General features: G+C 40.7%; 1 non-coding gene across 1 annotated transcript; it reads right to left on the bottom strand.

Annotated features, from left to right (window-relative positions):
- Nucleotides 1–275: 275 nt before the first annotated feature.
- LOC112725302 (small nucleolar RNA R71) lies at nucleotides 276–383 on the bottom strand. Its single transcript, XR_003164419.1, has one exon. It is a non-coding gene; the product is annotated as a small nucleolar RNA R71 (small nucleolar RNA).
- Between the last annotated feature and the right edge of the window lie 9,280 nt (nucleotides 384–9,663).

The raw sequence follows: 9,663 nt of genomic DNA, 5'->3' as shown, positions 1-9,663 counted from the left end.
AGCCTCAATTGGTTTCTCTAATGCAGCAGAATTGCAAGTTTCATGGACTTCCAATGGAAGATCCTCATCAGTTTTTAGCTGAATTCTTGCAAATCTGTGACACTGTCAAGACCAATGGAATTGATCCCGAGGTCTACATGCTTATGCTTTTCCCTTTTGCTGTAAGAGACAGAGCTAGAACATGGTTGGATTCACAACCTAAGGATAGTCTGAACTCTTGGGATAAGCTGGTCAGTACTTTTCTGGCCAAATTCTTTCCACCTCAAAAGATGAACAAGCTTAGAGTGGAAATCCAAACCTTCAGACAGAAGGAAGGAGAATCCCTCTATGAAGCTTGGGAAAGATACAAGCAACTGATCAAAAGGTGTCCTACTGACATGCTTCCAGAATGGAGCATCATAAGTATATTCTATGATGGTCTGTCTCAGTTGTCAAAAATGTTATTGGACCATTCTACAGGAGGATCTCTTCATCTGAAAACCACTGCAGAAGCTCAAGAACTCATTGAAATGGTTGCAAATAACCAGTTCATGTACACCTCTGAGAGAAATCCTGCGAACAATGGGACACCTCAGAAGAAGGGAGTTCTTGAAATTGATACTCTAAATGTCATATTAGCTCAGAACAAAATATTGACTCAGTAAGTCAATATGATTTCTCAGAGTCTGAATGGATTGCAAGCTGCATCCAACAGTACTAAAGAAGCATCTTCTGAAGAAGAAGCTTATGATCTTGAGAATCCTGCAATGGCAGAGGTGAATTACATGGGAGAACCCTATGAAAACACCTATAATCCTTTATGGAGAAATCATCCAAATTTCTCATGGAAGGACCAATAGAAGCCTCAACAAGGCTTCAATAATAATGGTGGAAGAAATAGGTTTAGCAATAGCAAGCCTTTTCCATCATCTTCTCAGCAACAGACAGAGAATTCTGAACAGAGCCATTCTGGCCTGGCAACCATAGTCTCTGATCTATCCAAGACCACACTAAGTTTCATGAATGAAACAAGGTCCTCCATTAGAAATTTGGAGTCACAGGTGGGTCAGTTGAGTAAGAAGATTACTGAAACTCCTCCCAGTACTCTCCCAAGCAATACAGAAGAAAACCCCAAGAGAGAGTGCAAGGCCATAACCATGACCAATATGACCGAACCTGGAGAGAGTGAGGAGGACGTAAGTTCTAGTGAGAAAAGCCTCGTGGGACATCCTCTGGACAGAAAGAAATTTCTCTTTGAGGAACCAAAGGAATCTGAGGCTCAAACAGAGACCATAGAGATTCCATTGAACTTTCTTTTGCCATTCATGAGCTCTGATGAATATTCTTCCTCTGAAGAGGATGAAGACATCACTAAAGAGCAAGTTGCTAAGTATCTAGGAGCAATCATGAAGCTAAATGCCAAGTTATTTGGTAATGAGACTTGGGAGGATGAACCCCCTTGTTCACCAATGAACTGAGTGCATTAATAAGGCAGACATTACCTCAGAAGAAACCGGATCCCGAAAAATTCTTCATACCTTGTACCATAGGCACCATGACCATTGAGAAGGCTCTGTGTGACCTGGGGTCAGGGATAAACCTCATGCCACTCTCTGTAATGGAGAAACTGGGAATCTTTGACGTACAAGCTGCAAGAATCTCACTAGAGATGGCAGACAAATCAATGAAACAGGCTTATGGACTAGTAGAGGACGTGCTAGTAAAGGTTGAAGGCCTTTACATCCCTGCTGATTTCATAATCCTAGACACTGGGAAGGATGAGGATGAATCCATCATCCTTGGCAGACCCTTCCTAGTCACAGCAAACGCTGTGATTGATGTTGACAGAGGAGATTTGGTCCTTCAGTTGAATGAGGACTACCTTGTATTTAAGACTCAAGGGTCTCCTTCTGTAACCATGGAGAGGAAGCATGAAAAGCTTCTCTAAATACAGAGTCAAACAAAACCCCCACATTCAAACTCTAAGTTTAGTGTTGGGAGGCCACAACCAAACTCCAAGTTTGGTGTAGAGAGGCACCAACCCTGCTCTGATTCTCTGTGAGGCTCCATGAGAGCTCACTGTCAAGCTATTGACATTAAAGAAGCACTTGTTGGGAGGCAACCCAATGCTATTTAATTATATCTATTTATTTTCCATTGTTATTTTATATTTCCTTTAGGTTGATGATCATGTGAAGTCACAAAAACAACTGAAAAATCAAAAATAGAATGAAAAATAGAATGAAAAATAGCTCACCCTAGAGGAAGAGCTTACTGGCGTTTAAACGCCAGTAAGAGTAGCAGAATGGGCGTTAAACGCCCAGTCTGGCACCATTCTGGGCGTTTAACGCCAGAAACAGGCGCCAGACTGGCGTTTAACACCAGAACAGAGCATCTAATTGGCATTTAACGCCAAGAATGGGAGAAAAGCTGGTGTTAAACGCCAGAAACAAGCAGCAACCTGGCGTTTAACGCCAGAAGTGCACTCTAAGGGCGTTTTGCATGCCTAAATGGAGCAGGGATGTTAAGTCCTTGACCCCTCAGGATCTCTGGACCCCACAAGATCCCTACCTACCCCACCTCTTCTTCTCTCCTCTTCACACCCTTTCATAACACTCTTCCCCAAATACCCTTCACCAATCACCTCCATACATCTTTCCCAAATACTCTTCACCACTCACATCCATCCACTCTTTCCCAAAAATCCCACCTACCTCCAAATTCAAAATCATTTCCCTCCCAAACCCAACCCTAATACACGAAACCTAGCCCTTCCCCCACCCCTATATAAACCCCTCAACATTACCTCATTTTCACACATTACAAACACTTCTTCCCCCCTTGGCCGAATACACTCTTCCCCTCCATCTCCTCCATTTTATTCTTCTTCTACTATTTTCCTTCTTCTTTTGCTCGAGAACGAGCAAACATTTTAAGTTTGGTGTGGTAAAAGCGTTGCTTTTTGTTTTTCCATAACCATTAATGGCACCTAAGGCCAGAGAAACCTCAAGAAAGAGGAAAAAGAAGGCAATTGCTTCCACCTCTAAGTCATGGAAGATGGAGAGATTCATCTCAAATGTCTATCAAGACCACTTCTATGAAGTTGTGGCCAAGAAAAAGGTGATCTCCGAGGTCCCTTTTAAGCTCAAAAACGGTGAATACCCGGAGATCGGACAAGAGATTAGAAGAAGATGATGGGAAGTACTCACCAATCCTATTCAACAAGTCGGAATCCTAATGGTTCAAGAGTTCTATGCAAACGCATGGATCACTAGGAACCATGATCAAAGTATGAACCTGAATCCAAAGAATTGGCTTACAATGGTTCGGGAAAATACTTAGATTTCAGTTCGGAAAATGTAAGGTTGGCGTTCAACTTGCCAATGATGCAAGAAAACGCACGCCCCTACATTAGAAGGGTCAACTTTGATCAAAGGTTGGACCAAGTCCTCATGGACATATGTGTGGAAGGAGCTCAATGGAAAGTTGACTCAAGAGGCAAGCCGGTTCAATTGAGAAGACCGGACCTTAAGCCTGTAGCTAGAGGATGATTGGAGTTCATCCAACGCTCTATCATTCCTACTAGCAACCGATCCGAAGTAACTATGGATCGGGCCATCATGATCCATAGTATCATGATTGGGGAGGAAGTGAAAGTTCATGAGATTATACCTCAAGAACTCTACAAGGTGGCTGACAAGTCCTCCACTTTGGCAAGGTTAGTATTTCCTCACCTCATTTTTCACCTCTGCAATTCAGCTGAAATTGACATAGAGGGAGACATCCTCATTGATAAGGACAAGCCCATCACTAAGAAAAAGATGGAGCAAACAAGAGAGCCCACTCATGGACCTCAACAAGAGCATGAGAAAATTCCTCATCATGAAATCCCTGGGATGCCTCAAGGGATGCACTTTCCTCCACAAAACTATTGGGAGCAAATCAACACCTCCCTAGGAGAATTAAGTTCCAACATGGGACAACTAAGGGAAGAGCAACAAAGGCAAAGAAGAGACATAGAGGAGCTCAAGAACACCATTGGTTCTTCAAGAGGAAGAAGACGCCACCCTCACTAAGGTGGACCCGTTCCTTAATCTCCTTGTTTAGTTAATTTTTTTTTCTGTTTTCGTTCTCTATGCTTTATTTTTATTTATGTTTGTATCTTATTACATGATCATTAGTGTCTAGTGTCTATGCCTTAAAGCTATGAATGTCCTATGAATCCATCACCTTTCTTAAATAAAAAATGTTCTAAAAACAAAAGAACAAGAAGTACATGATTTCGAATTCATCCTTGAGCTTAGTTTAATTTTTTTGATGTGGTGGCAATACTTTCTTCCTTCTAAATGAATGCTTGAACAGTGCATATGTCTTTTCAATTTGTTGTTTATGAATGTTAAAATTGTTGGCTCTTGAAAGAATAATGAAAAAGGAGAAATGTTATTGATAATCTAAAAAATCATAAAATTGATTCTTGAAGCAAGAAAAAATAGTGAAGAACAAAGCTTGCGAAAAAAAATTGAAAAAAATTAGCGAAAAAAAAGAGAGAAAGAAAAAGAAAAAGCAAGCAGAAAAAGCCAATAGCTCTTTAAACCAAAAGACAAGAGCAAAAAGCCAATAACCCTTTAAACCAAAAGGCAAGGGTAAAAAGGATCCAAGGCTTTGAGTATTAGTGGATAGGAGGGCCCAAAGGAATAAAATCCTGGCCTAAGCGGCTAAACCAAGCTGTCCTTAACCATATGCTTGTGGCGTGAAGGTGTCAAGTGAAAAGCTTGAGACTGAGCGGTTAAAGTCGAGGTCCAAAGAAAAAAAAAGAGTGTGCTTAAGAACCCTGGACACCTCTAATTGGGGACTCTAGCAAAGCTGAGTCACAATCTGAAAAGGTTCACCCAGTTGTGTGTCTGTGGCATTTATGTATCCAGTGGTAATACTGGAAAACAAAGTGCTTAGGGCCACGGCCAAGACTCATAAAGTAGCTGGTTCAAGAATTAACATACTGAACTAGGAGAATCAATAACACTATCTAAATTCTGAGTTCCTATAGATGCCAATCATTCTGAACTTCAAAGGATAAAGTGAGATACCAAAACTGTTCAGAGACAAAAAGCTACTAGCCCCGCTCATCTAAATTGGAGCTAAGTTTCATTGATATTTTAGAATTTATATTATATTCTCTTCTTTTTATCCTATTTGATTTTCAGTTGCTTGGGGACAAGCAACAATTTAAGTTTGGTGTTGTGATGAGCGGATAATTTATACACTTTTTGGCATTGTTTTTAAGTAGTTTTTAGTATGATTTAGTTAGTTTTTAGTATATTTTTATTAGTTTTTAAATAAAAATCACATTTCTGGACTTTACTATGAGTTTGTGTGTTTTTCTGTGATTTCAGGTATTTTTTGGCTGAAATTGAGGGACTTGAGCAAAAAATCTGATTCAGAGGCTGAAGAAAGACTGCAGATGCTGTTGGATTTTGACCTCCATGCACTCAAAGTAGTTTTTCTGGAGCTACAAAAACCCAATTGGCACACTCTCAATTGCGTTGGAAAGTAGACATCCAGGTCTTTCCAGAAATATATAATAGTCCATACTTTTCTCGAGTTTTGACGACGCAAACTGGCGTTCAAATGCCAACTTCCTGCCCTATTCTGGAGTTAAACGCCAAAAACAGGTTGCAAATCAGAGTTAAACGCCAGAAATAGGCTACAATCTGGCGTTTAACTCCAAGAAGAGTATCTACACATGAAATCTCAATGCTCAGCCCAAGCACACACAAAGTGGGCCCGGAAGTGGATTTCTGCATCATTTACTTATCTTATGTAACCCTAGCTACTAGTTTAGTATAAAAACTACTTTTAGTGATTTATTTTCACATCTTTTGGATAATTTTATGTTCAGAGATCATGTTTAGGGGGCTAGCCATTCGGCCATGCCTAGACCTTCTTTCACTTATGTATTTTTCAACAGTGGAGTTTCTACACCCCATAGATTAAGGTGTGGGGCTCTGCTGTTCCTCATGAATTAATGCAAAGTACTATTGTTTTTCTATTCAATTCAAGCTTATTCTTATTCCAAGATATTCACTTGTACTTCAACCTGATGAATGTGATAATCCGTGACACTCATCATCATTCTCGCCTATGAACGCGTGCCTGACAACCACTTTCGTTCTATCTGCAATAGCTTGAGCGTTTATCTCTTGGGCTCCTGGTTCAGATCAGAGTCTTCATGGTATAAGCTAGAATTATTGGCGGCCATTCTTGAGATCCGGAAAGTCTAAACCTTGTCTGTGGTATTCCGAGTAGGATCCAGGATGGGATGACTGTTACGAGCTTCAAACTCACGAGTGCTGAGCGTAGTGACAGACGTAAAAGGATCAACGGATCCTATTCTAACATGAGTGAGAACCGACAGATGATTAGCCGTGCGACCATTTTCACTCAGAGGACGGGAGGTAGCCATTGACGACGGTGATGCCCAACATAAAGCTTGCCATGGGAAGGAGTATGAATGATTGAATGAAGACAGTAGGAAAGCAGAGATTTAGAAGGAGCAAAGCATCTCCATACGCTTATCTGAAATTCTCACCAATGAATTACATAAGTATTTCTATCTTATTTTATATTTTATTTATATTTTAAATTATCAAAACCTCATAACCATTTGAATCTGCCTGACTGAGATTTACAAGATGACCATTGCTTGCTTCAAGCCGACAATCTCTGTGGAATCGACCCTTACTCACGTAAGGTTTATTACTTGGACAACCTAGTGCACTTGCTGGTTAGTTGTGTGGAGTTGTAAAAAAGAGTTGAGATTACGATCGTGCGTACCAAGTTGTTGGCGCAGTTGAGATCACGATTTCGTGCACCACTTATCGTTTTTAGATCACCAATGGTCCAACCAAGAGCTATTTTGTGGTCTCTTAGTTCTTGTAGCAATGCCTCCTCTTCATAATTGCTCAGAGAGGAGCTTACAATCACTGGATAAGAGTCCTTTTCTCAAAAAAAGAGCATATTTTAGAGAAGGAGACAAGGACTTTAACTCAAGCTTTGGTGGTCCTTCTTCCTCCTTGGGCACGTATGACTCCCCCTCAAGTGGTGGAGAATCATCAATTTCATTCAAATTATCCTCTACAGGGGGCTCCAAGGAACAGTCAATCTCTTTTGCTTCTAAGACCACTTGAATTAATTTCTCAATCAGATCAATTTTTATGCAATCTTTAGAATCACTAGGATGTTGCAAGGCCTCAAGCACATTAAGAACAATTTGTTCATCATTAACTCTCAAAGTTAACTCGTCTTTTTGTACATCAATAAGAGCTCTCTCGGTTGCCAGAAAAGGTCTTCCCAGAATAATGAAAGTTTTAACATCTTTTTCCATGTCCAAGATCAAAAAATCAGCGAAAAATATGAAGGTTCTCACTTTCACTAGAAAGTTCTCAACAACACCAAGTAAAAATTTAATGGAACAATCAGCAAGTTGAATCTCTCCTTTTATATCCAATCCTAAATTATTCAAACTCGGATTAAAATAAAACATAATCATATCTTTTCTTTTAATTTAAAACAAATGAGATCAGTGTGATTGCGTGCAGAAACGTGGGACCCAGGCTTTGATACACTATCGGCGCTAAACGCTAGGTTAGTAGCATTTAGCGCCATCCTTCCGGCGCTAAACACAGGGGATGTGACGTTTAGCGCCAATATGGCAGAGAGGAATGGTGGCTTTCCTTGGTCCGACGCTAAACGCCGGTGATGTGGCATCTAGCGCCAACACGGCAGTGAAGAATTTGAAGGCTTTAGGTCCAACGCTAAATGCCGGGAGGGTGGCATTTAGTGCGACAGTTGCAGAGGCTACTTATCTTGCTTCCCTCCTTCATGAATTTCGCCAAATCTTCACCCAATGCTACCTGAAATCATCAAAAGACCACAATAACTTAAAGTAGCATCGATTAAGGCATAAAACACTTAATTCCTCTAGAAAATCAACAAATCACCATACAAATCATGAAGAAAAGACACTTATGATGCTCATGCATCAATAGCTCAAGCATTTGTTGGATTTGTGATTGTTGATCTCTTTGGTATTAAGCTTGCTATTCCTGGAATTGCATTTGTTGTTCGGAGATGCCTTGCAAAGTTCTCTGAAGCTGATCCCAATCAAATTGGTTTTCTCCTTGAGCTTGTTGGAACTGTTGGCTTGACCCTTCTTGAAATTGAGGTATTTGAGATTGAAAAGAAGATGGATAGAGTTGTGGTGCTTGCTGAAATAATGAATCATGGAACTGTGGTATTTCCTCTTCATGCACCTCTTATACTTGCTGAGAGGGTGCTGATTTTACCTTCTTCATTGCTTTCTTAGAGATTGGTCTCTCTGTTGGGATAAGAATATCATCTGTAATGATAACTCCAGTCTCTTCACAGAGGCAGTAAATCAGGTTTGGAAATTCCAACATAGAGTTTGCAAATAAGGTTGATGTGAGATGATATAGTTCATTTGGTATTATCTTGTCTACTCTTACCTCAGTCCCAATCATGATGTTGTGAACCAACAAAGCTCTATCTTTGGTTAGCTCTAACCGGTTGCTAGTGGGTGTGATTGAACGGTGAATGAACTCCATCCAACTCCTAGCCACAGGTTTGAGATCACTCCTTCTCAAGTTCACTATAGTGCCACGCACATTTCTCACCTATTGAGCTCCAGGCAAACGAATATCTCAACAATTTTGGCTTATCACCCTCAACTCTCCCGACTGCAGCTTTTTGGCACCGTCCGGACCTTGTCCCTTTAGATCTTCATCAAAGATAGCAGGTGTATCTAGAATCATTTCTCCATTAGTTCATTGCCTTAGGGACGTTGAAAGTGTCAAACTGGTCTGGTTTAATTTGGGATTTTCATCTCCTATCTTTCTGGAACAAGACATAAAGTTTTGGATAGAATTGGGCTTTTGCATGAGGGATCCTTGCACTTTTGCAGCTAGTATTTGGTGTGTTTGGATGGATAGAAACGATTAAGTTTTCAACGATTCAACCAATTCTGTTGCCGAGGTAGCAAACTGAGCTCAATTGCTAATGCAAGACCTGAAAGTGGCCCTCAATTCGGTTTCTTATTTGAACTGCTATCCTCTCCCTCCCTCTTGGACTTGCCTAGATACTAGATTCTCCAAGCTGAACTGTGATGGAAGCATCTTCCTGGAAACACAGTAGATTATGGCTCTGTTCTGCATGACAGTTATGGTAATTGGATTTGTGGTGGTTTAAGGAAAGTTCCAGGTACAAGCATTCTTCATGTTGAGCTCTGGGTATTTGGCAAGGGTTGTTTGTTGCTTTGGAGGCTGACATCTTGCTCCTGATTTGTGAGACTAACTCGCCTGAGGACTTTGGATTGGTATCCCGTTGGAGAATCCATCATGAGAATGTTGAAGCTAACTTAATCCAGCGTATTGATCGATGCTGTTTGAACTAGTTGGAATGGAGGCCAATATGGCAGCAGATTCGATGGGAAAGAAAGGGGCCAGAGAAGACTCAGCCTCTTCGTGTTGGTTGCAACCTCTAGATCCCATGCATCTGATTTTGCAAAGGGATATGCCTCAGTAGCCTGGAACTGAGCTTGTTCCTGTTTTCTTTCCTTTCCCTTTTTTTTTTTTAATTTTACCCTCACCAAAAAGAAATCTACACATCATG

Source organism: Arachis hypogaea, chromosome 11 (assembly GCF_003086295.3).
Source record: "Arachis hypogaea cultivar Tifrunner chromosome 11, arahy.Tifrunner.gnm2.J5K5, whole genome shotgun sequence".
Taxonomy (NCBI): domain Eukaryota; kingdom Viridiplantae; phylum Streptophyta; class Magnoliopsida; order Fabales; family Fabaceae; genus Arachis; species Arachis hypogaea.
Note: the sequence above shows the minus strand (reverse complement) of the source record. Positions and strands in the feature narration are given on the sequence as shown.